Raw genomic sequence first — 26,858 nt, forward strand, 5'->3', positions numbered from 1 at the left:
TCATCCCAAACCATCTCGATTGGGTGTTTCTTGGCCCAAACAAATCTCTTCTGCTTGTTGCTTTTCCTTAGTTGTGGTTTCTTAGCAGCTATTTGATTTGCGCAGTCTCCTCTGAACAGTAAATTCAAATTCAAATTTTATTTTTATTTGTCACGTACACAGTCATACACAGTACGATATGCAGTGAAATGCTTAGACAACTGCTCGTGACCTAAAGAAAAAAAGAAAAGGCTATGAATAAGATAGGAAATAAATATAAAAATTAAAAAGGGTAAATTTAACTAGGAAGGAATAAAATGAAATATAAAAATTAAAGTTAAAAAATAAAATAACTGTACAACAAAATACACAATACACAGTATAGAACTATATATGAATGTATGAAGAAATATAAATATATATATACACAATAACAGCAGCTGTACAAGTATTAACTGGAAATGAAGAAATATAATGTCCAGTGTTGTGCAATCCACATTTGTAAGTGTCTTGTGCAGTGCAAATATGCTTAAAGTGATTAAGTGATGAAGTGAAAACAATGTCCAGAATGTCCAGTGTGTGTATAAGAACTATATGTGTGGGTCAGTACTGTGTGGTGGTGTGATTGAGAGACCGTATCGCCTGCGGGAAGAAGCTCCTCCTCAGTCTCTCTGTGTTGGTCTTCAGGGAGCGGAATCGCTTTCCTGACCTCAACAGAGAGAACAGTCCGTTGTTGGGATGGCTGAGGTCCTTCACGATCTTCCTGGCCTTGGTCCAGCACCGCCTGCTGTAGATTGAGTGCAGGTCAGGGAGCTCGGAGCGGATGGTGCGCTCAGCTGACCGCACAACCCTCTGTAGAGCTCGTCTGTCCTGCATGGTGCTGTTCCCGAACCAGGTTAAGATGTTTCCCGTCAGGATGCTCTCTATGGTGCACGATTAAAAGTTCCTGAGCACCTTGGAGGGCAGTTGGAAGTCTCTCAAGCGTCCGAGGTGGTAGAGACGCTGACAGGCCTTTTTCACCACGGTGTTGATGTGACAGGACCATGACAGGTCCTGCGTGATGTGAACTCCGAGGTACTTGAAGCTGTCCACTCTCTCCACTGGGCACTCGTTGATGACAGGGGTCTGGTAGTTCCTCTCCTGCTTAGTGCTGAAGTCCACTATCAGCTCCTTTGTCTTACTGACGTTTAGAAGGAGGTTGTTCCTCTGGCACCAGTTCTCCAGATTCCTAATCTCCTTCAGGTAGGCCGTCTCGTTGTTATCAGAGATCAGGCCCACCACGACGGTGTCGTCAGCAAACTTGATGATGGTGGTGGAGCTGGTAGTGGCCACACAGTCATATGTGTACAGAGAGTACAGCAGGGGGTTCAGAACACACCCCTGGGGGCTCCAGTGCTGAGAGTGGTGGAGGCTGAGATATGTCCGCCCATCCTTACTGCCTGTGGTCTGCCAGTTAGGAAGTTGGAGATCCACTGACACATAGATGAGCTGAGTCCCAGATGCTCCAGCTTGGTGGTGAGTGTGGAGGGAATTATGGTATTAAATGCAGAGCTGTAGTCTATGAAGAGCATTTTAACATAATTCCCCCTTCTAGTGTCCAAGTGAGTAAGTGATGTGTGGAGGAGATGAGAGATGGCATCGTCTGTGGAACGATTTGGACGGTAAGCGAACTGTAGTGGGTCCAGTGTGTCTGGTAGTGAAGAAATGATGAAGTCTCTGACCAGGCGTTCAAAACACTTCATCACTACTGAGGTGAGGGCTACAGGGCGATAGTCATTGAGAGAAGCAGGGTGGGGTTTCTTCGGGACAGGAACAATGATGGACTCACTCTTTAAAGCATGTGGGGATGACCGACTGAGATAAAGAGATGTTGAATATCTCAGTGAACACAGGAGCTAGCTGGTATGTGCAGTCTCTGAGGATACAACCTGGGATGCCATCGGGTCCTGCTGCGAGATGTGTCTGCTACTGGAATTCTGTGTGGCATTTATCTGGCCTCTAATCTGAGGTGCTGTTAACTTTCTGAGGCTGGTGACTCGGATGAATTTATCCTCGGCAGCAGAGGTGACTCTTGGTCTTCCTTTCCTGGGGCGGTTCTCATGTGAGACAGTTTCGTCGTAGTGCTTGATGGTTTTTGCAACTGCACTTGGGAACACATTCAAAGTTTTAGACTGACTGACCTTCAGTCCTTAAAGTAATGATGGACTATCGTTTCTCTTTACTTAGCTGATTGGTTCTTGCCATAATAGGAAATCTAACAGTTGTCAAATAGGGCTGTCAGCTGTGTACCAGCCTGACTTCTGCACAACTCAACTAATGGTCCCAACCATTAAGAAGGTAAGAAAATCCACAAATGAACCCTGACAAGGCACAGCTGTGAATCTACAATATAAAAATATTTAGAGTTATTTATCAATTTTTTCTTTGTGACATAATTCCATATATCTTGCTTCATATATTTGATGTTTTCTGTTTGTTTCTACAATGTAGATATAAAAAAAAACCCAAGAATTTATAATATAGATGAAAATATAGATGTTAATAATGGTAAATAATCTATGTATGGCAATGTTTGTGCAAACTTTTGTTCAGATTGGCCCACCTGTTAAGGAGAGAGTACATACAGACTTATATAGATACACTACAATCATTATAGCAAAGAAGGTAAGGTGTCAGATATCTATAAATGAAACAAAGTAAATACAGATCATTTTTAATTTTTCTTTTGCTAAAAAGACTATACCAGACTACATATTTACATATATATATATATATATTTCCAAACTCTGGATGCTTGACAAACGTAGAGTCCCAACAAATAATACTCAGTGTTTATGCTAAACCAAGCCATCATCAAAACAAATGTCTGCCTAAAACGTTAAAAGCATTTCTCAAACGAACCCGTTCTTACTTCACTGTTAGCTGCAGATGTACCTCATTCTGCATTTACTTAGAGACTTCATACCAGCCTCAAATATGCAGCGTATCCCACCTCGTTCCAGTCAAGGTTGTGATTTCAAGCCGAGTTACAATGTTGCAGTGGGATTCATTAGCAAAAATGCACATAATCAGACCTCAGACTTATCTTTAGAAAAGCACCTCTCAGGCTGCTGTGTGTGTGGGGTGAGATCTCCTCCAAATAAACATACTCTGCGATATGTATGATTCAGACTTTTGACAGATGTTCCTCTTGGAGGTGTGATGTCTGCTCGGGTGAGGAGGTGGAATACATTACAAAAAAAAAAAAAGAAGAATACTTAGCAGCAAGTCGAGGCAACGTGAGATCTGTGTAATAATAGCTTGCAGTATAACATGGACTGTTAAAATGAATTTGTGTTGTTTCATAATTAATCTTAGCATCTCTTCTTTCATCCGATTGATGTTTTCGTGATTTTATTACTCTCATTATGATGTGCTAATAGCACATGTCTCAGCCAGCTAATAGCTTAATCTGGCACAAGCGGAAAATATGATGTTCCTCCTCCACGCTCCAACACAGACAATATTGAATTTCACTCTGGGTTAGATGTACTTATTTACAGAACACATGCGACGAACTGCTGTTTGTGTCTCTGGCTAATCATTAAAGATCCCTGCAAAAGCTTTAAAGCCAGAGAAGTGGGAGTCTCCTCTGAGCCCGCATCGTTCTGCCGAGGAAAACTAAATGAAAGCCATCATTTTGTTGACCTTCACACCTTCATTTTTAATCGAGGCCAGCGCTGATTGACAACATCATTAATTGTGATATGCACTTGATATTACATGATAACCTAGTCCTTCATTTAACCCTAAGATCAAATGTCTTGTGTGAGCAAATCGGATGATTTGGTACTACTTTGGCATGACTGAGCCGTATGTTGTAATGAAACAAAGAATGGGAAGTTTTGAAATGGAATTAGAAGCCCCCCTTTTTTTGCACAAACTAATTTGGGAGTAAATGAAAAGACCACAGAGATAAGTCAGACTAATTCATCCCTCCCGATCACACAATCTCCAGTGGTCCTCCCCTCCTGGAGCCACACACAAACCATGATGAATATTTAATGTGATATTAAACTTCTTCTTTTTTTTTTTTTTTTGTTCAAGACCATTTTTTCCATTCAGTAGTGATTAATTAGAAGTATGTTTTGATCAGAGGAGTCTCTTTCCATGGAGGCAGAGGATCTTGCGCCGCCTCCTCTGCTTTTGAGATTCATGGGGGAGCCCAAAATATAAACGAGTAATTGTTTGGAAAAAGAATATTACTAAATCTTAACATCATTTCTAACATATTTCCCCTCTCTTCTCTGGAAAGAAAAAATCCATTATTGCAACTCTGATTAAAATTCTTCAACAGCAAAACCTGCAGGGCAGGAAAAAGGTGAAAGATCAGTCTGTGTGAAGAGTTGGTGGGTGGCGGAGGAGGAAAAACAGGCTCCTGTTGATGCTCCCTAAGGCCGCGCCTCTTATATCAATTTAATGTACTTTGTCTTTTTTTTAATGCTCACGCTGTTGTTGACCAAATGAATGTTTCAAATAAACAATTTCACATTCTTTTTTTAAATTATTCACGATTTTTGTGTTAAATTCATGCTGTTACATAGTGGATTCTGCTATACATGTTCTAATATACAGCCTACTGTGTGTTTTTGTGTGTGTTTCTCTAAGATACAGTATCTTGTACGCCACTGTGTTGCTACCTCACCCACCCAAAATAACAAATTCCTGTAATAAAATAACAGCAGAGTCAATTTCTTGTGAGCAAAGCTCTTTCTCAGCTAAAGTCTTACTGACAGAATAACATAATTTGTCATTTCTTTTTTTTGTTGTTGTTGCTTTCTTTGTACTTCACTTGTACCCCACGCATAAGCCCGAGCTGTGTCCTTCTGTCGTTGAGTGTTGTGTGTTGGGTTATTCTTTACGCTTCCTTGCTGGCTACAGCTGAGGCATTGCATTTGTGGCTCATCCGTCTGTGTCATTCTCTTGAACACCTTGAGGGTTTCTTTAAATTTGGAACAAACGTCCTGTTGGACTCGAGGGTGATCTGTTTAGAATTGGGTGGTGAAAGGTAACTGTGACCCAACAAAACAATGTTTTTGTCTACAAAATATGCTAATTGTGAACTCATTTTTCATCAAATATCTAACAGAATTTAAAAAAAAGGCATTTCCTGTCCACAAGATCAAAGGTCACCTTTGCCGTGATATTATGATGTTGAATAAAATGGCACAGCTCTGGATTAGACGACTTGCCTCACTGTACAGCCAACACCCATTCCAGACTTTCATCCTGGGGAGGCTGTGGCTCAGGAGGTAGAGCCGGTCACCTACTAATTGGGCAAGACACTAACCTCAAGTTGCTCTCTCCAATGGTGTGAATGTTACATAGAAAGCACTTACATAGAAAAAAAAGTGCTAGTATGAATGGGTGAATGAGGCAAGTTGTAGAAAAGCACTTTGAGTGCTCAGTTGGAGTAAAAAAAGCGCTTTATAACAACCAGTCCATTTACCAAGAAGGATTCACACTGTGCAGTTCTGTCATTGTAAGAGTGCTAACTGGCTGCTGTCTGTTGATTCATATTCAGTACAGGTGTGGCAGATAAATCCTCCTCAAAAACATCTCTGTGTCTGAAAAATTACTTAATCAGGCACTCTGTCCGAGTGTTTTTGTTCTGACACGGTCAATTTCATCTGAATGTGATCAACATAGTTCAGCTAGCTGGGTTTATTATGAGGTGTAGCATTAGCTGCTTTAGTTAAAATTGATTTCTTAGTCAATTTGAGTCTAACTGTGCGTGAAAGTGTTTACTATGCTCGTCATCTTAGCTTAGCTTGTTAGCTGTCAGCTTTTGCTAGCAAAACGAAGCTAAAGCATTTCTGTAATTTACCTAGTATTCGTTTCTTCCAGTGTTATCAGTCCCATCAACTAGCTGCTTACATGCTTCATGATCCAGCAAACCTCTTCGCACACCATTTACACATTTGCTCTCAGTGTAAACCAGTTGTAATCCTGTGTCTATTAACAGCACCGATCAGTAGCACAATGTTGTTTTGGTGCCTCGGCTGTAGTGTTTCATCAGAGGACAATCATTTTTCTTGCAAGGCCAGCCTAATAAACCGAAGGCTGTGTCTCTTTTCAGTCTTATCTGAGCAATTAATACAAACGCCTTGAAGGATTTACTTCCTAAAGTAGGTGTAATACTCTGGTATTGAGGAATGTACTTTTCTTTTCAGTTTTCAGGACTCATTTTGTTTGAACTCTTTCATGTGCTTCAACGTTTCCACATTGCTATAACTCCAGGGGGGTACATCTAGTTTTGGTGTCAGACACTGTGAAAGATTGGCCCACAATTTTACACAGGCATTCAACAATCCATCATAAAAGAGAAATTCATTTTAGAAGAAGCAGAGAAACCAATTTCTCCAGTTGACAGCCGCCTCAATAGACCACAATGCAATGCAGCGTCATGACAAGTCATGTCTTGTTTTTTATTATTTTATTTTTACTCTCCACCTACCTACTGCAGCTGAATCAAGCAACCTGACCCTCAACTCCCTGGCGCTCGTCAAAAGGCATACAGGGAAATGCAGGAAATCACTAGCTGATGTCAAAGCAGATGTGGCAATTTGAGGGAAGTTCAGTACCCGAAAGACAATTTACATCAGATCTGCGCTTCTGGCATCCACAAAACATTACAGATTGATGATACATATCAGTGTAAGTCTATCCAAGGGTGGATTTTTCCATCAAGTCTTCAGTCTGAGTCAGAGTTGAGGAACAAAAGAACTACTTGAATTCCCAAGGAGTCCAGATCAATGTCTCTTTTCAAAGAAAAAAAAAGTATTTGCACATATCAGTAAACTTCTAATAACTTCTCAAAAAATCTGAATCCCATATCGAGTGTCCTATTATCATGGCGTATCTATCAATCAGCAATCACACGCCCTGAATTCCCTCAGTTTAAGCTTCTCCTCACTCAGTCAGCGACACTTCTGCTTTAATAGGATTTGACAGCTTATCTAGCACTTTATGAAAAGTCGGGCACCGCAGAGAGAATGAATAATATAACATGAAAATATTAGACGTAACATTTTATGCCGTTTTATGGTCACAGCAGCCACGTTAATTTTTCATCGCAGCTTGAAGCAGTTACTGCGTGTTTAGCCCTTCATTTTATTATGATTCATTTAATTAGAGCTATTAAGACAGTTTGATGGAGACGCTGTAGTTCTGCCTTCTGTGTCACTTTGATTCCCTTGAAAAGAATTTGAAAGTGATATTTAAAAGAGAATGAAATGATGAAATGTTGACTAGGCACATTAGTGCTTGCCCTTGTAAGTTGTTGGACTGCAATTTGTATATCCACGCTTCCCTGTAGAGTGACACTACAGTTTCTTTCATCATTTCTGCTCAGAAGAATTTTGATGTAACGTTCACGTCTACCTCAAAAATAGTGTTTTCCCAGAAACTAAAACCTCTTCATCGTGTAGCTACAGCATACCAGTATGTTTTCACTCTGTCTGATGGGACACGGTGTGTCAGTCAGCACAAACTGAAAATGATGCCACACTTCTGCCATCTTCCTCACTTATAGTGAAATATAAATATCAGAACACTCACAGTGGCTGTGCTGATGTTCAGCAGGTAGGTTTGTCGTGTTTACCGCCTGAGTTACTGTTGCGTTTAATGCATATATGTACGCAGTTTTTAGCCAAAGCTAGTTAGTGAAAACAAAAAAAAGAACAAGATCCAAGAGTCATTAAAATTAATTAGCAGGGTTAAGGTATGAAGACACGCTCCCTAGCAAGCAAGTCAAACTTTATTCATACAACACATTTCAGTGTGCTGTGCAAAGCATGAGCTGCCACACACTACATACTAAGTAATATCTAAGTACAAATAAGTAAGATAGATTCTATTAGATAGAAATTGTTAAATAATTAGGACTACAATAAGATCATACAACCTGTAGGTCCAAAAGATAAACAAAGTAATTCAAATAAATTTATGCTGAAGCGCTAAATCACAACAGCAGTTGCCTCAAAGTGCTTTATATTGTAAATTAAAGAACCCAGTTTGAGCAAGCACTTGGTAACAGTGGGAAGGAAAAATGTCCTTTTAACAGGAAGAAACCTCTGGCAAAACCAGGCTCAGGGTGGAGTAGCTATCTGCTGCCACTGGCTGTGGATGAGGGAAGGACAGCAGGGTAAAAGACACACTGTGGAGGTGAACCAGAGATTAATAATATGTATTGATTAAATGCAGAGTGGTGTTCAAACATAAGAAAAGTTATGGTATCTGGACTTAATGCAAGCCATCATGAGGAGGGATATCTGCATTTTATTTACATTTTAATTGCAACCCAACATAAAAGTTTCACTAAAAAAACAGGAATGTCATTTGACCTATTACGGGCCCTTCTAAAGATGGAAATTAAGCACTTTTAACCATTGGTTGTTTTGGTTCTTTGAAATGTGACTTCCCAAGCAAGGGGTGGACCTACCCAAGGATAAAAAGACAGAGCAAGCTAACTTGTTAATCACAGGTTAGCCACAGACTAAAGAACAGTCTCATTTATTATCTATTTCTGTCCAAATGGAAGAAACAAAAGTAACATCACACTAGATTCAGTAAGACTTTAAAACCCATTGAAAAAGTGTTTACTGAGGTCATGAATGAAATGGAACGATTTTCTCATAGACTGCTACCTCCTGCTGGCCATGGGAAAGAATGCTAGTTTAAAGCACCTCTGCTTTGCTTCACTTTTCAGACCCACGCGTATATAAACACACACAGATACATCTCTTACATAAGGTGTATCAGCACACTGCTAGAGTGGGCGTAGCATGTCTGTATAGAGCAGGGGAGCAAGAACCAGCCTTATTAAACAAATCAAACTTTTGATCAAACTCATGTGAAATTTTGCCGAAGCGCACAGCTGTTGGAGCACATGGAACAAATTGACTCAAGGAATGAAATGTGTCAGATTTCATTTCGGTGTAATATTGATGTTAAATGCTATGGAGATGTTTAAATATTTGCTGCCGTATAATCTGCTTTGACATGTATTGTGAACAGGTGGAGGGAGCGGAGGGATTCATCTCTCCGTTTTCACTCTGGCTGCCAATGCTTCTTTTCAAATCAAACAAATGGGTCAGCCCTTTGTTCCGGCAGAATATTTTTACTTGCCTTATCTAAAAGGGATATAATACACTCTGATCAGCGGGCTGTTTCAGCACTCTAAATTTAAAACGCTTTCTGGATTTGTGTAGGCAGACAGCAGTCAAACATTAACCAAAAAATAAAAATTTACTCCATGCTGGGCAAAATTATAGTTAATTTTGGTCATTCACAGAAACGAAAAACAACGCTGTCTACACAATGCAGGATGTGGGGCAGATATTCCTGTTGGGATTACGTGTGCTCCGAATGAACAGAATTTAAACATACCTCAGCTGATTTCTGGATTTCTTTTCTTTCAATTCGACATTCCCCAGGTACCTTACTCCATGTTTTTGTACCGTGTTTTTTTTTTTTTTTACCAACATCCTTTCCCAGCTATGTTTCTCCATACAGTGAAAAGTAAACAAGCCAAACTTAAAGTAGGAAGACAAACTGACAGAAAGAACTTATACTTTTATAAAATTATATAGGGTGAAACTGCATGGCCATGTGCTGGAAAACAAAATAAAGGCAATAAACTGGGAAAAAGCGTAATTAGCCAGTTTCCTTGGAGATGAGCCAGTTTTTCCATGCCAATAAATTCAGCAATCAAATTAACTTGTGAACGACACATTGACATAAAAATTCAATTCTGTTGTAACGTAGGTAGATGGGAGAGATTATGAGAAGAATATTTAGAGCCAGTGGAACTTGGTTTCTAAAGTGAAGCCATCATTTATGCCAATCAGCCAACGAACTGAATGCAATTAATGGAACTAATTCAGTTTTGTCAAATGAGCCAATTTAAAGAAGGAGAGCTGAACAATGTTATCTCCTTGTCCACTTTCTGAAAATGTTGAGCTGATTTTGTACAGCCAGTTTGTGTCCATGCACAGAAAACCTATTTGCTAGTTCATTTAAACTCATCTACTTTGGTAGACGGCTAAAAATGTTGTATTATGACAAAAAAGGTTGAAAGATCGCCAGATGTCCATTGTTTGTGCCTTTGACGGAGTGTGTTTTAAGCCCAAACCACAATCCTTTCCTAAATACAAGTTTAAAGTGACAAGAATGGAAAATAGTTGAGGCCATCATGTAGCATTCCCTACATGTTGTCTGATGTAGGACTTTAGGTACTCAACAGTCCTGGATGCTGCTTGCTGTTTTTCTTATTTCATCATGTGCTAAATGTTTACAGTTGGTGAAATGTCTGGACTGCAGGTAGGTGAGTTCCTGGACTCTTCTCCTACAAAGCCATGCTGCTGTAATAGCTGCAGTATGAGCTTTAGCATTGTCTTGGTGAAATATGCAAGGTCTTCCCTGAAAAAAGACACCATCTGGTTTGTAAATCTGTTGCTCTAAAGCTCCATAGGGACTAGTGCACTTTCATACCTTTAGCAATGCAGGCATTTGTAGTGAGGGCTGATAAAAAGTCGGATGCTCCCTCTCCTCTTTAATGCAGGAGAAGTGGTGTTCATCTTATGCAAAAAAAAAAAAGAAAGAAAGAAAAAAGAGTCAAATTTCTATTTGTCTGACCACAGGACACGTTTCCACTTTACCTCAGTCCACTTTAAATGAGCTTTGGCCCAGAGAAGACATTTCTGGATCATGTTCACACACGACTTCTTTGCACGAAAGAGCTTTAACCTGCCGCCTTGTAGATGACACGGTGAACTATGTTCACAGACTGTGATCTCTGGAAGTGTTCCTGAGCCCATGCAGTGATTTCCATGCCAGGATCATGCTGTTTTTAATGCAGTGCCCCCGAGGGCTCGAAGATCACAGGCATCCAATATTGAATTTTAGCCTTGTCTCTTGCACAGAGTTTTCTCCAGATTCCCTGGATTTTTCATGATATTATGCACTGTAAATGATGAGATATTCAAAATCTTCACAATTTTGTAGACACAATTTTGGGGGAATTGATGAACATCTGCTCATCTTTATTTTTGACTCTAACTCTCTAAATTCTCTAATCACATTACTGACCTGTTGCCAATTATCCTAATTAGTTCAAAACGTCCCTCCAGCTGATTCTTTTTAGTACTACTTACTCTTTTTGCACTGGCCCATTTCTTTTTAGAGATCTGTTGCTTCCATCAAATTCAAACTAAGCTACTATTTTCCTTGAAACAGTACATGTTCCCATTTGATGTGTTTTCAATGCTTGATTGTGAATAAAGTCATTGCATGTAATTGGCTATACATTCTAGCAAAAGAATGAATAATAACAGAAGTAAACAGCAACATAAGACACAGCTATGTCTAAAATTGTGATCTAAATGTGTGAAAGTCCTGTCCTACTGAGGTTTGTTTCTGATCCGATATCACGCAGGACATCGACATGATTTTATGCGGCATTACCATAAATTCAATAGCTGCTGATTATAAACTGCTCAGGAAGTGTCCTTAACCTCTTTTATAAATGATACATATATTAATACAAATCATTCAGTGACCATGGTAACACATATGGCTGTCAGCATGTGAGCACGTGGATTCACTCAGATCAATCAAGACAGTCAAAGGTTGTTAAAACGGTCGTGAGCGTGCATCCTGCTCTGTTCACTTTGATAACTTCATCGGCTCCAGTCAGCAAAGCAGCCGCATGGAGATCCTCTGTGCATGGAAATCCTCTATGTGCTCACCTCATTTTCTTCTAATTATTTAGTTTTATCAGTTCAATTGTTGCTCACAATGAGTTACTCATGAGCTCCTAGTGTCACCATGGAACACAAATTAGAGCCTTCCAGTGCTGCATGATCCGCTTTCAAACCATTTTATTACCGGTCAGCATTACAGCAGCTGTTATAATGTTATGATGGTTATAATGTGATTTTGAAATGTTTCTGAATGCCTTGGAAATATTTTGCTGGCCTCTCTCCCCTGCTGGAACCAGCGTTCTTTGTTCTCTGGAAAATACCAGCACTGGAAAGCACTCCGATTTCTAGGCTATTGTACCAGAGTGAACCCCAAACATGTTTGTGGCTACACTTTGTTTGGATTCTCCATTCAGTAGCAGCTGCTGTCTCGTGTCCAGCATTGTACATGTCCTCCAGTTAGAATCAGAATCAGAATCAGAATGGGGTTTATTGCCAAATGTTGAGCAGGTTTACAACATTAGGAAATTGCTGCGGTGCTTCAGTGCAAACATGGTGTCATAAATAACACTTAAATAGACATGGAAAAAATAAAAGTAGGGATAAGAATTAAAAGTGCTACGTGGAAAGATATGTGCATGAGATATACATGAGATATATACATGAGAGTAAGAATTAAGAGTGCTACGTTGAAAGATATATACATGAGTGCAGGTGGTGATCAGTGCCAAACATGGAATGATACAGTGAACACAGCGTAGGGTCATGTGTTAGTGGTGGGGATAGTCATATGGTTATTGTTCATGTGTCCAACAGCAGAGGGGAAGAAACTGTTCTTATGGCGAGAGGTTCTGGTGCGAATGGACCGGAGCCTCCTGCCTGAGGGGAGCAGGTCAAACAGACTGTGACCAGGGTGAGAAGGGTCAGCTGAGATCCGAGCTGCAGAGAAAGATCGTTGTTTGGGTTCACCATAAGAAAACAGAAGCTTCTCCATCAAGGCTAAAATGAGGCCCACTGTAGTTAAAGGGCGATCGTGGCTCAAGAGTTGGGAGTTCGCCTTGTAATTGGAAGGTTGCCGGTTCGAGCCCCGGCTTGGACAGTCTCGGTCATTGTGTCCTTGGGCAAGACACTTCACCCGTTGCCTACTGGTGGTGGTCAGAGGGCCTGGTGGCGCCAGTGTCTGGCAGCCTCACCTCTGTCAGTGCACCCCAGGGTGGCTGTGGCTACAATGTAGCTTGCCATCACCAGTGTGTGAATGGGTGGATGACTGGATATGTAAAGCGCTTTGGGGTCCTTAGGGACTAGTAAGGCGCTATATAAATACAGGCCATTTACCATTTAAAAGTAGATTTTGGGCAGTCGTTGCTTCCGACAGATTTACTCCTCCTCATGTAGCAAATAGATTCAAACTCCAGAGTAAAGAACAAAGCGCAGGGCTATGTGTTCTGCAGAGCATCCTTAGTACAGGTAGATCTGTAGAGTTTAACCCTGGAGGAGGGGCGTTTTTATCAATTTGAGATCAGTACTTATTGATCCTGCATGCCCGTACATGCTTGACATTACTGAAGACTCCCTGTTTTTGGTGACTCTCGTATCTTCGTCAATCCCTATTTCCATAAAGCACAGAGGTGCGAGCTCACAGCTGTGGCAGAATGGAGAGGTCATGCGCTTCTCTTGCTCCTGAGGCTTTTCGTCCCCCCCCCCCTTTCTTTCCACCCACCTGTCAAACAGCTTTTCTCCTCTGTAATAGTCTGACTGTATTGCACAGACACTGCCTTCAGTTGCAGTGGATTTCCAGCATTTTTCATTTTTCCCTTTTTGCCCAAGCCTGATTTGACGGTGTACGGCCAAAATGTAATGAAACAAAAATGACCACATTTAAATGACAAGTGTAGCCCTCCATATTAAAGCGGCTTAATTCAATCTCAAATGTTTTGCTAAGGATATCGTGGAGTGATGGAAACTATTTTCCTGCATAGCATTTTTCTTAGTACAATTTAGTGGTAATGTTTTTTTTTCTTTTCTCCAGTTTGCCCATACAGCACTACGTTTTGTAAAATAGCTCTTTATGTTCTAACTTGACATTTCAGTGCCACAACATGCTTGAAAAAGTTGAGAAATAGACTCCATGAATTTAGATGTCTCGAGTGAGCCGAAAACAAGGCTGCTGATATGAATCGTTATGAGCGGCAGCATTTAGTCCAATCTGCTTCACGTCGACCCACATGTCAGAGAGATGCACAATTCGCATTCATGCTGCCTTCATCTCTCTCCAGAGCACAGTCACACACACACCCACTGACAATGTATAACTCATCAAGAGCTGCGGAGATGGCAGCAGTCACATCTGACTGCAAAGTCAAGAAACGTTTTTATTTTTTCATTTCAATGTGGAAATTCTGAACAAACCCTATATTATGTGCTGTCTGTCAGCAGTTTCCGAGTCAGGCGACTGGTGTGTTTTTTTTAAAGAACAAAAACATTTAGTGCAAACCCAAGGTCTGTGGAGCAGCCCCTAAAGCTTGTTTGTTGGCAGAAGGGCAAAATGACAACCCATCAAGTTAGGTTTGTTTGCTAAATGGAAAGATTTTTCCTGGCCCTTGAATTTCTCTCTTGTTTAAGAATGTATTTCATTTTTATAACTGGCTGCACTCAAGGAAAGGCTTCATCAACCAGTTATGAATTACCTGGTAACATTAAAATGCTGAGCAAAAGTCTTGAGCTACTCCTCATTTCTTCATATTTTGCTTCCAAGCACCCAGATTTTCTTCTTATTCTTTAAAATAGCCTTGAGCAACAGTTTTCCAGGCTTTTTGAAGGTCTTTCAAAGTTTTACTTTGGATATTTTCTCCTTTTTCAATCATTTTCAGTCAATTTCTTGCACCTGAACATTTTCACATGAATGTTTACTTTGTTTTCTACTGTTTGTTAATGCCACTCTCCTATTAGTTATTTAGGCATACTAAAGACACCAAACGCAAGCAGATAACTTTAAGAGCCAAGTTTAAATCAAATCTTTAAGCATTTTGTTACTTTCCAGTGAGTGTCTAAAGCCATCTGTAAAACACGGTGGAGGCTCTGTCATGGTTTGGGTCTGCATTTCAACTGGTGGTGTGGGAGATCTTGTCAAAGCTAATGGAATATTACCCAGAAAAGTACCATCAGATTTTGATCCACCATGCAATACCATTTGGAAAGCATCTAATTGGCAACAGCTTCATTTGTCAGCATGACAATTATTTCAAACACTGCCAATGCAGTAAAATCAAATCTGGATAGAAAGACATACAGTGGAATACTGTCAGTGATTGATCAGCCTCTTCAGATCCTGGATCTCAGCATTATTGAAGCAGTGTGGGATCATCTTGATGGAGAACGGAACAAAAAGAAGTCGACATCCAAAGAAGAGCTTTGTAATGTCCTGAAGATGTGTCATTTTTTAGGCACAAGCTGCCAAAGAGAATTCAGGCTGTGTTAAAGAATACACGCGGTCATACCAAATACTGACTTCCAAGCTCTTTAAAATTGTACAAACTCGGATTTTATATATTGCAGTGTGTGCAATATTTCATTAAATTGCTATATCTGCTTCCCATTTTTCTGGTAAAATGTAAAGAAGTGAGGGCTGGCTCAAGACTTTTGTATAGTACTGTACAGCTGCAGCAAGGGCCACTTTAAAACCCATACATACAAATTATCTTTCAGCCGTTCTGCTGTCTCAGGACTTGGCTTAGTGTACATTTTTTGGTGATGGTTCTAATATTACATTATTTAAAGTGGACTACTTAATAGCGTCCTGAATTTTTGAGCAATTGTACAGACAAGAACACTCTGACTGTAGTGGTTTGAGTGAGAAACTGCAGAAAAGAATATTCTGAAGTTGAACTTCCTGATATTTCAAAATTACTTCCATTAATCATAAGCCAACAACCATGGGCTCTATTTACAAGAATCAATGGTGCAGTTTATAAGGTCTTTAAAAAACCTCAGCTGGTCCATGCAACATGGTGGAGCAGGAGCAGAACACTGAGCTCTGCTCACATCATTGAACTTCTCACCCTATTATGCAAAGCAGGCTGAGCCGTTCTGCAAAGGAATGCCATTGGTAATGGCAAGGTTTAAGTCCCTGATAGCTGAGAGTGAGGCTTGAGCTTTATTTGTAGCTCTGCAATTTCTTTAAGTCAGCGGTGACTCAACAGTTTTTGACCACAGTCATTAACCTAACCAGCTGCTCTTAATGATGATAATATTACCAGACATTTAGAGGACTCGTTTCAAAGAGGAACTAAAATGTGGATTTATTTTATTTATTTTTTTGGCTTTTTATACTCTTGGTGAATGAGCTCCAGTTCTTCGTGGATCAATAAGTTATTAGCAATAAATAGAACATAAGATACAAAAAAAGACAAGACGCATTTTTCACTCTCATGCCTCGATCCTCCTCCAGAAACATTTCTGCTGGTGAGGTGAAGTGTGTTGTTTCTTTTGTAAAACAAAAAAAAAAAACAAGGCGCTCTTCGAGGTCAGCTGGGCTCACCATGCTGGTTTATGCAATTACACATCTTTAATTTGCTTAGCGTAGCAACTTGTTTGCATTTAATTTGCTGTTTCATATTACAGCACAGTTGTTGTGCCTAAACACATGCCTACTCACACATTTAGCAGAAATGAGGCTGCATGAGAATCCAATTAGGGCACCTTTTCCCCTCGTCCAGTTGTGCTTTTGCTTGAGTGTGTAGTGACAGAATTACTGAACCTTCTAGGCACATTGTTGGATAGATTTTTAATAGGGCTCTATGAAGGGGGTAGAAAACACTGTGTATCTTTGTGGTTTTGGTAAAACTAACCCAGTGTCACAATTTGGTGCTGGATGAGGAGCTGGATGAGGAATAAAAAGCAGGACTCTTAAACATGGAGAAGACGGATTCAAAAAGGCAGCATTATTGCGCTGTTGACACTTGAAACATAAACTCATGAACTAGAAACTAAGAACTTAAACACTAGGGAAACTAGAAAACTAGGCGCCAAGTAATTTGGAAACACACAGCACATGGAGTGGTACGACACAACAAAGGGCAAAGGAAAACACAGGGCTTAAATGCACAGGCAAGACAACGAGAGGATGGGGAACAGGTGGGAACACCGCTGGGACAAATCTGACATAACAAGACAAAGGAAGCAAAGCAGAATACACTGACATAAGTCAACGACTATCAAAATAAAACAGGAGGCATGACATCATGTAGATGCAGACTTGACACGGAAACACGACAGACTCTGGGACAGAGGAAATACAAAAGCAAACGAAAACATGGGAACAGACTAAACATAGGCTAAACTAAAGCACTTCTGGATGGATGCAAACTGCATTTCGTTGCCCTGTACCTGTGCATGTGCAATGACAATAAAGTTGAATTCTAATTCTAATTCTATTCTATTCTAAACACTAAGGGAGAGAGGACTAAGATTACAGAGAACTAAAGAAACCCAAACACATGAAAAAATATTCAAAGAATCTAATTCCAGAAGCTGAAACACAAATAGTGGGTCGCAGACCAAGTACCGTGACACCCATCTTCTACTTAATGCAATCTGTTTGGAATGTTATCATATGTGTCCATCAATGACCTCAGTGGACATACCCTATCAGAGCAGAGAATAAACTACTGCAAATGTTCACATTTTGTAAAGTTAATGTATGTTTATCCAGCTGTCAGCTCTCACAGGCCAAACCCTGGAGAGATCACCAGTCAATCGCAGGGCTAACACAGAGAGATAGACCTGTGTTAGCACTGGTTCACACCAGTGAACCAGTTAGATTTTTTTTAGATTCACCTGCTATCTTAACATTCATGTCTTTGGAGTGAATAAAGAAGCTCGAGTACCCTGCGATACTGCACGCAAGGCACAGGGAGAACATGCAGCCTTCACACGGAAAAGCCCCAGCGGGTTCCTACTGTGAGGTGATGGTGCTAATTACTTAACCACTGTGCCTGTATAGATGGATGGATAGATTCTAGTACATTTTGTCTATATAGTGATAAAATCAGAACACACTAGAGCTTTACACAGACTCTTATTCCTTTTATTCATTTACTTCACCAGGCAACTCTAACTATATAATTAGTCTGGAGAGACATGGAAGCACACTACAACTTGACCAGGTGGCTGACACATCGTCACAACTGTTAGGTGATAACTGTCATTTCCAATAACTGAATGAAGATTTTAATAGCTTGTAATGATGCTGTAATAGGTGTAATAAGATGGAACAAGAAGGTAGTAATATGCAAATAGCAATTTATTATCACCTGATTAGCAAAGTAATTTCTAAAAATAGATGATGACTGAGAACTTTCACAGACGAATGTCAAAATAATGATCTTCTGAGTAATATTACATTGAAATATATGTAATTACGTGATAACAGGGGATAATAATGCAGAAACAAATATATGTCTGTGAGGTAAAACAATTACTAATAGTATCAAAATATTATAGTAATAATATTAACCTCCTGACCATTAAATTGTAATATCTGTGCATTTGTATATACAAACTTGTGGTACTAACCTCATAATTATAAGTTAATGTTGTTTGCTTTAACCGTGGCTCCATAGTAGAGTGGTTTACGCTGTTGCCTTACACATGAAAGCTCCCCAGTTTGATGCTGGAAGGAGACTTAGATCCCATTGGGGGCTGCGTCAGGAAAGGCATCTGGTGTAAAACTCTGACAAATCACATATAATGAGCCATCTGCTGTGGTGACCCCATGTGAATAAGGGAGCAGCCAAAAGAAGCTTCATTGATTGATGCTTTGACATATTAGGATACTGTTATCATATTATAATACTGGAGTGATTCCTGCATTATGTCCTTAGCATTCGTCTTTGTTTGAAGGTAACTGGGTAAACATTATATGTAATGTGTGACTTATTTCCTGGAACCACCTGAACATGTGGTAGTTTCATACCAGGAATCAGGGCTGCAACATACAAAAATCCCTGTTTCTGTCTAATTTCATATCATTGACATATTAAAGCAAACTCAATTATAAGACGTGTAATTAAGAGATGATAACTTGCTATTTCCATACAGAAATAGTTGGAATATTCACAGAGTAACATGGAGCACTGTCTTTTGTCCCGTCTTCCTCCCCTAACCTTGAACTGGTCATGGCAGATGGCCGCCCCTCACTGAGCCTTGTTCTGCTTGAGGTTTCTTCCTGGTAAAAGGGAGTTTTTCATTCCCACTGTCACCAAGTGCTTGTCATATGCCGTGGGAGTGTCTGGTTGGGTGTGGTCCAGGTTCCTGTTGTCCATTCCCTGGGGTGGAGTTGGCCAGCTCATCACCTGCTTCCAATTTCCAGGCCTCCATCTAGAGGGTTTTTAAGCCAGGGCTGCCTGCCACTCCTCGCCAGTTTGTCCTGCTACCACCCGTGGTAAACTTGGCCTCCTCTGTGCTCGGACTCTGTGTGCCTGGATCGTGGGTTAATATGTTCTCCGTCTCCTGTGTTCTCCAGATTCATCACCCGTCGTGCTCATCAGCAGCGCTGGTTCTGTTTCCATCCCGTTCTCCAGTCTGCCTAGAACCCTAGGACTACACACTCACCTTCTCCTCAGCCTGCCCTCCAGCCCGTACTTCAACTCCCCTGACACCTTGGAACCTGGACCAGCTTTCCCACACTCTCAACCATCCCTGGGACACTCCCACGGCAACCCCTTTCCCGCCTAATAGCCGGTGTTTTCAAGTAAGCACAAGACTCTCCACTAGTACCACTCACCTCTGTCCTTTAATTGTTTCCCATTCAGTAAAACCTTTCCCCTGTGTTTGCAGAAGTTCCCGCCCGTGTTCTCTTTGTGTTCAACGTCCGTTTCGCCGCCCTCGGGCCTCTCTCAGTTCCTGCGAATACTTTCTGTTAGACCCAGTCTTGTTTAAGTTCCTTTTCCTTTCAATAAATTGTATATAGTTCGAGCAATTGAGTCTGCTCTTGAGTCCACTGCATCCTTGTTTGTGACAGTGCTTGCTCATAGGGGGTTGTCTGATTGTTGGGGTTTTTCTCTGTGTTACTGTAGGGTCTTTAGCTTACAATATAGTCCATTGAGGTGACTGCTGTTGTGATTTGGTGCCATATAAATAAGATTTAATTGAAATTATTGTCATCTCCTTGTTTCCATATTATTACTACATTATTCCTAGGCTGTAATAGTAAGTGCTGCCAACATTTTAAATATATTCATACCAATATGTATTTTGTTGAAATATATATTTTTATATTCGATTATTAATAACATAATTATAGCACAATGAAGGAACATTGGGAATTTAATGTCTTGCTAACCACTGTACGCATCATAATTGACATTAACAGGGTTTGTGTGGGTACAGTATTAATCATCTGCACCTACATTTGCCTCAGTGTCTGATCTTTAAGAGCATTGTATGGAATAAACAACACATCTACAGTACATTCACATTGCTAGCACTATTCTTTTTGCCTTTAACCTCTGACATCGTGCTGTTTAACAGCACAACATGTGGCATGCCCCATTATGTAAATTGTTTCCACGGTCACTAATAGTGTCTTTTCTTTGCAACAATAAACTTAGTGCACGTACACATACATGTAAATGCTTGGCTGAAATTATACGCTTCCTACGTTACACACATGAATGTCATTGCATACACATCTTTGTCACACATACACAGAACCCAGGTTAGACACATTGATGACTCTCACACTGTAGGTGTGAGCGAGCATGACTAAGTGTGTGTCTGCAGTGGGCTACTGTTTGTCCACACTTTTTTTCAGCCTTCCGCCCAAAGCACACTGGGACAGGCTCCAGCCACTGGACACGGATGAGACTTACAATGCAGCACAATGAAAACAGATGTTTACTGTCGCTGTGAAATGGTAGTGATGTCCAAGCTGTACAATGCAATGTTGAGGAGTAAAACATAGACAGGGGAGAGCAGTGTGGCACAGATATAAATTAATGTTGATAAATCACTGAGTATAACCTTGATTGATGCACAGTGGAATGCAGCTAAAAAGGTAACTGGGCAGATTCACTAAATGGTTGAAATACGTAAAAAGAGATTTTGGTGTGCACCACTGTGTGCTGCTCAGTGCTTTGTACATGAAATTGGCTTTATAAGGTTGGTGGTGATCGATCTGAAGATGAATAGAAACCGAAATGGTAGCCAAATGTCTGCTCTGTCTGAGAAAGCGAAGATGAAAACATTTGTGTACTGTGTCCATCATCTCCTGCCGTGCCCACGCTTCTTCACACAGCTCAGTCATGAAAGTGAAGCGCGGCCAGCAGAAAAAAAGAAACTGTACCTCTTTGTTAATGGGGCTTTTCTTTGAACTGAGCTAGCAGAATTTACTTATTGCAAGCAAGCGTGAGATCGTCGGAATGGTGTATCTGAGGATATAGCCTTAAGTTCCATTTGAATAATATATAAGCCACATAAAAGGTTGATGACAATGTCAGGTGTAAATGGGGTACTTCTGTCTGCACAGCTGAGGAGAAAGGAATCTGTTGCTGACACCAAAATATTCATCAGAGATTCAACTGATGGTGATAAAGCTTTAGGCTTGGCTTTTATACAACAGGACTCGAGAAAAGATGAGTCAGTCCACTTCTTTTGTATTTTTCACCTTTGCTAAACATACTGGAGCTCATGAAGAGCCAAGAGCGCTGGGCTAATTAGTCTTTTTGAAATGATTGATATGAAGGTTGTGGATACATGCCAAATGAGTAAAGCCTCGGATGACTCATGAGCTTGGATTTTGCCTTTAAGTTTTATGCATTGTTGCACAGTACAAAGATGTGAGATACTCAAACAAACTGTTTTTGACTTCACAGAGTCCTTGATGGCATGCAGGGCTTACTTTATTATGATGGCTCATGCAGAGATAAACAGAGTGTGGAATTTTATATATATGTGTATATAGTGATTCTCCCTTAAGACAGTCTGGGGGAGTTTGTTAAATAAAAATGTCTATGCATTTATCATATTAAGGCAAGTTAGCCCAGAAATAAAGCCAGTTGCGTTCTGTTATTTTTCCACATATAAATGAATAAATTCATTTTGCAGACCTGTGTGCCCTCTGCAAGATGGCACTAAATACAAAATCGACCTTGAAAAATTAAAATCTCAAACTTTGTAATGACATTTTTTACAGTACTGTGTGAAAAATTTCATACAAAAAAGGAAATAGGTGCAGTGATTTACTGAAATATGCAAACATACATGGAAAAACTGTATAAGGTTACTTGTAATTTCTTTAAGCAGTCTTCAGGAATAGTTCTGCTGGCTACTTGAAGGACATTCAAAGCTTTTCTTTAGATTTTTGACTGCCTTCTGTTTCATTCTCTGCCAACATTATCCCACACTGCCTCAATAATGTTGAGGACTGGGCTCCGGGGAGACCAATCCATGACCGCATTCAGAATTCCATCAGTTTTGACAATGCAGCCCCAAACCATGATACCTGTCCTGACCACCTCTGTACACACTGATGACAATTTCAACTACATCCGACCTGTTGATATTTAATTTTAGTCCAGTTCTTGTGTGATGCAGCGTACCTCAGCTTGACCATTTCTGGTCTCAAGTGAACTGTAGATCAGCCAGATGCATCTCTCAGATCCCGTATAAGGTTTCTTCTGGATTTTTTCCAATTTCTAAGGACTGGACTGTCAAATATTTTCATCTGCTCTAGATAGTTTTCAGCCCTGTCACTTTTACTTTTATCTACCAAGTGTCCAGTTTCCTCAACATTTTTTAAAGGGCACACTCCACACCATGCTGATATATTCCAAGCTTTTGATTAATTTTCAAATATAACTTTGAGAGACATTCAGAAAACCTGGAGAACTACTCCTCAGGACCACTTTAAAAAAATTATAAGTCTGACTCCTCGGAAGCCAAATATAAAGAAATGAAGGGGGGATGAACTTTTGCACAGTACTGTGGATTATATAACAGTTTTCTGTGCAGTCTGGTATTAAATATAACAAATGATTTTAAGATGAAATTTAGTTTAATAAGCCTTCATTGACCATTGAGTGTTATTGGTTTAATGAGCTGGTCAGTGGTAAAGTGACTGCTGTAGACATATGAACAGATATTGTGAAATTATCTTGGTTTAGATGAAGTCTAACATAGCAATTTACATAGCATGTAGTGACATACAGTAGCAAAAACATCCGGGACTCAGACCTTTTTGAGTTAAATTTGGCCACTGTCATCTTCGACCAGTAGCTGCTCTGCTACAAACACTCCTGCTACTAGGAATTTCTGTTGTAACCACCTGGACATGCACATTTGCACTTGATTACTGGAAGTCTCAAATGTGTCATGTCTCCACTAGGGGTGGGGGAAAAAATCGATACTGTGTAGTATCGTGATATTTTGTTTGCTAATAATGTATCGATACAGGGACAGCAGAAATCGATATTTTGTTACAAAAAAGTTTTTGTGCTCTGACTTCAGAGCATGTTGATCCTTTTTCTGAGCAAGAATCCTGACACTGTCCAAATGTGTTTAACTTTTTTTTTTGGCAGCAATAAACATGACAGTTTACTTATTTTCATTTAAGACATGTTTTATTTTAATTACGTTTAAAACTTTTTTATTTAATGTAAAATTATATTTTGTTTTAATTTACTTTCAAATTCTTCAGTTGCTGAAGGGGCTGCATAGTTTTCATAAATTGCATAGTTCAGAATAGCTATAATTGTACCAGATGGTTGCATTCAGTTAAGTTGGACTAGACTGTAATACAAACCGTTCAGTTTGTCAACAATAAAACTGACTGAAATGAGAGAAAGACTGAGTGCGAGACTTTGATATTAGATAAAATGAATATTGATAAAGTTTACCTTTATGTACAGAATCTGAATATCGCAAAATATTTTTAAAAATTGCAATAATATCGTATCGTGCGTTAAGTATTGTGATAATATCGTATCGTGGGATGTATGGTGATTCCCACCTCTAGTCTCCACCATAATTTGTGTTTCAGCAAAAAAGAAAAAAAACTGCTAGGAGACAAATTTGGCAAGTGGGGTGTGAAGTGATCGACAGTCATGCTCCTGCTGGTGCTGCTGACCTGGTCCTTCTCCTTCAGGCTTAGGCATGGTAAACTCTTAACTAAAGCCTGCTGTTTAGTCCGTGGTTTGTATCCAGAGATCCAGCTTTCATTAGCAGTGGCCGTGGCAACAAGAAAGTTGGGTTGGTCTGATACAGAAGTACATGTTTAATGTCTGGACTAGTTTGGGAGCCATTTGTGACATCTTAAATGCACATACAGATGATATTGTGGAGAAATTATTCAAAGATACATCTGGTGAGGTTTTTGTCTCTGAGGTCCGAGAATTTCTCCAGTGCAACTTGTGGTCTAAAGCAACATCTCCCTCTCCTCATATTCAACCGCTTGTGGCAGATGGCTGCCCTTCCCTGGTTCTGCCAGATGTTTCTTCCTATTAAAAGGGAGTTTTTCCTTGTCACTGTTGCCAAGTGCTAGCTCACAGGGGGTCATCTGATTGTTGGGTCTTTATCTTAAGATATAAAGCACCTTAGAGCAACTGCTGCTGTGATTTGATGCTAGATAAATAAAACGTGAAATTACACCTAACAATGTTTTAGGTTGTAACCTGGAGAAGCTGGGGTATGAACTTTTTTACACATATTGTATTTCCTTGTCAGTGAGGCAGTTTGACACTTAAAGTGAATAATTCCAATGCAAAAGCAAAGTTTGGCCAAGGTAGTTAGAGTGCTGTGCTGGGAATTCTCTAGAAGCTGTCTCCTTCAGTTGTCATTGTTCCGTTGCTATATTTATTCCAGCACTGAGTCTGAATGGAGCCAGTTATAGGGTTTGCCACCTCTGTGTGATTACTTAAACACAACATTCAGCTTAGTCCGCTCTCCATTCTGCAGTTTTCCTCAGTGCTGTAGAGCATTTTATCGTCTTTACGCTCTGTTCTTTTGGGGAATTTGAAGCTTGCAGCTAGCTTTAATTTTTTCGGTCCATGCTCTGCCTCTTGCATGAACCTGATTTGCTTCTCTGTACATATATAATACTCCAAAAGTTACAGCTGGAAATATTTTAAAAGGAAAGTATTTCCTTACATGTAGTAAAATACTCCCTTGCTTTAGATACTAGCTTTTCGTGTGCGACTTACTATAAGCACTTGTACTACTACTCGTGTAACATCTGGGCAGCTTGTTTCTCAAACCAGTAATCTCTTCTTAGTGCTTCTTGAGCATCTTTACATGTGCTCTGCTCCGTGTTAATCACTGTGCACATATCATTTGTTTACACCAACATACATACATACACGCAGACTGTATTGAGCTGGCTCGATGACCAAACAAGTGTACTGTATGGTCAATATAAGCTTCACAGTCGACACTGTGCAGAGGAGATGACAGGATAATTACAGGTATGTACGGTTTGCTGACAGCACAGTGGGAAAGGTCAAGGGGTCAGCAGATCAATAGATTTCTTTCTGTCAGCCATGTGAATATTCATAACAAGGTCAGAGGTGATCATTTGTTCACACAGTGAAAGCAGTAAATCAGTGGATCAAAGATTCATCTTTAATTCATTGTTTCGTTATCTGATTCACAATTCCCTTCATTTCCCTCGCGGATAATGCATCAGATAAACATGCAAATGATCACTAGTTTGCATGCACATATTTAGATAATTTTTTTGTCCAGTATCGGACATCCTAAAATCTTTTATTTCAATAAAACATTTAACCTTATCCCATTAGGCTGTACTCCTTCCTTTTCTTAGCTATTTACTGTATACTCTCCGATTCTCTGATTTTATTTGGTGTATCTGGTTAGCCTTTCTAAGGTACACAGGGAAAAGAAAACATTTCAGAGAGGCCTTTTTGCCCAGGGTAAGGACTAACAATCTCACTGCCCTATAAAATGAGATCTGTGCCCTTATTTGCACCAAGGCCCCACAGCACAATCTCACCACGAGGAGGGAAAACGCCACAAGGCTGGCAGATCGCATCCATGGGCAAGAGGTTCAATTACTTCAGTTGTCATGGAGCAATAAATGACAAATTAAGTGGCTGGCACTGAACACTGCTTGAAGGAGGCTGTGTCAGAATTCTAATGTCAGCTGTGTCTGACAGTGGGTAAAGAGATAGACAGCGAGAAAGAAAAAAACCTTAAAGTTTGGCAAAGGAGAAAAACAGACAACTGTTTTTCAGCAGGATAGATTCTCCTTGACCTTGATTCACGATATTAGGCGTGTTGGCTGCTTGAAAGATGGTTCATGGATGTTTTAATTGCTTTTTAAAAGACCTTCGTGTTATTTATAGGTCCAGTAAACAGCAGGGTGTATTGTTTGGCTGTGTTCATTTAGTCTAACATCTTTATCTGATTATATCCTTTTCAGATGCCCGTGATCTTTGCTACGACAGACTGGAACAGGCATTGTAATCCTGTAATTAATAGAGTCTGCATAGAGAATTTAGACACCGGCCTAATGCAAGTTCTCTGTAGTGCCAGTTTTCATCACGCTGCAAATCTCAATAACTCTAAAGCCACACTAGCAGCATTGTGAAGCTTTAATGAACGTACACACTGAGAAACAAAATCTGTGGATATTAAATGGAGACATTGTGCCACTCTCCGTGTGTTACTACTGTTAGGTGATACATGTAAAGATTGGCCTGATGGCTGTGTTGCATGAAGCAGACATGAAAGCAGCCCACATTACTTCATTAGATGTCAATGCAAAACAGAAGACGTTGTCTTCATAGTGTATTAATGGATGACAGAGAGTATATATATATATATGGAGATGTAGGTGACCCACACCTACCCCACATTTGCCTTATTGGTTCAAGAGAAGGAAAAGAAACACCCCCCTTTGTGATATTCTACTGCTAGCTATGAACTACAAGCCAAGTACGTGTTTATATGAGTTATTGCAAATTACCTTCAACTACGCTACACTTAGCGGCAAGCACCTGACCAAACAGCAAATGTGAGATCATGATTTACTTTCTTTGAAACTGCTGAACCCTCAACCTTTGGCAACCACTTTTGATCACAAGGCGACTGCACAGGTCAACATGGGTTGATTGGAATCGCTCT

At 40.0% G+C, this 26,858-nt stretch overlaps 1 protein-coding gene across 4 annotated transcripts in view; it reads left to right on the plus strand.

The window, feature by feature from the left end:
* The window catches only part of LOC120726095 (leucine-rich repeat transmembrane neuronal protein 4), a 58,552-nt gene that overhangs the window by 9,192 nt on the left and 22,502 nt on the right, over positions 1 to 26,858 (plus strand). The window contains exon 3 of one of the 4 annotated variants that reach the window (XR_005694276.1): positions 19,243 to 19,470. The exons of 2 other annotated variants lie outside the window; for them this stretch is intronic. The gene's annotated coding sequence lies outside the window, so the exon portion shown is untranslated. Of the gene's footprint in view, positions 1 to 19,242; positions 20,111 to 26,858 lie in introns of those variants that run through there. One more of the 4 variants, XM_040019405.1, reaches the window with a different exon arrangement.

The sequence above is a fragment of the Simochromis diagramma genome, unplaced genomic scaffold (genome assembly GCF_900408965.1).
Source record: "Simochromis diagramma unplaced genomic scaffold, fSimDia1.1 OVJJ01000822.1, whole genome shotgun sequence".
NCBI classification, from domain to species: domain Eukaryota; kingdom Metazoa; phylum Chordata; class Actinopteri; order Cichliformes; family Cichlidae; genus Simochromis; species Simochromis diagramma.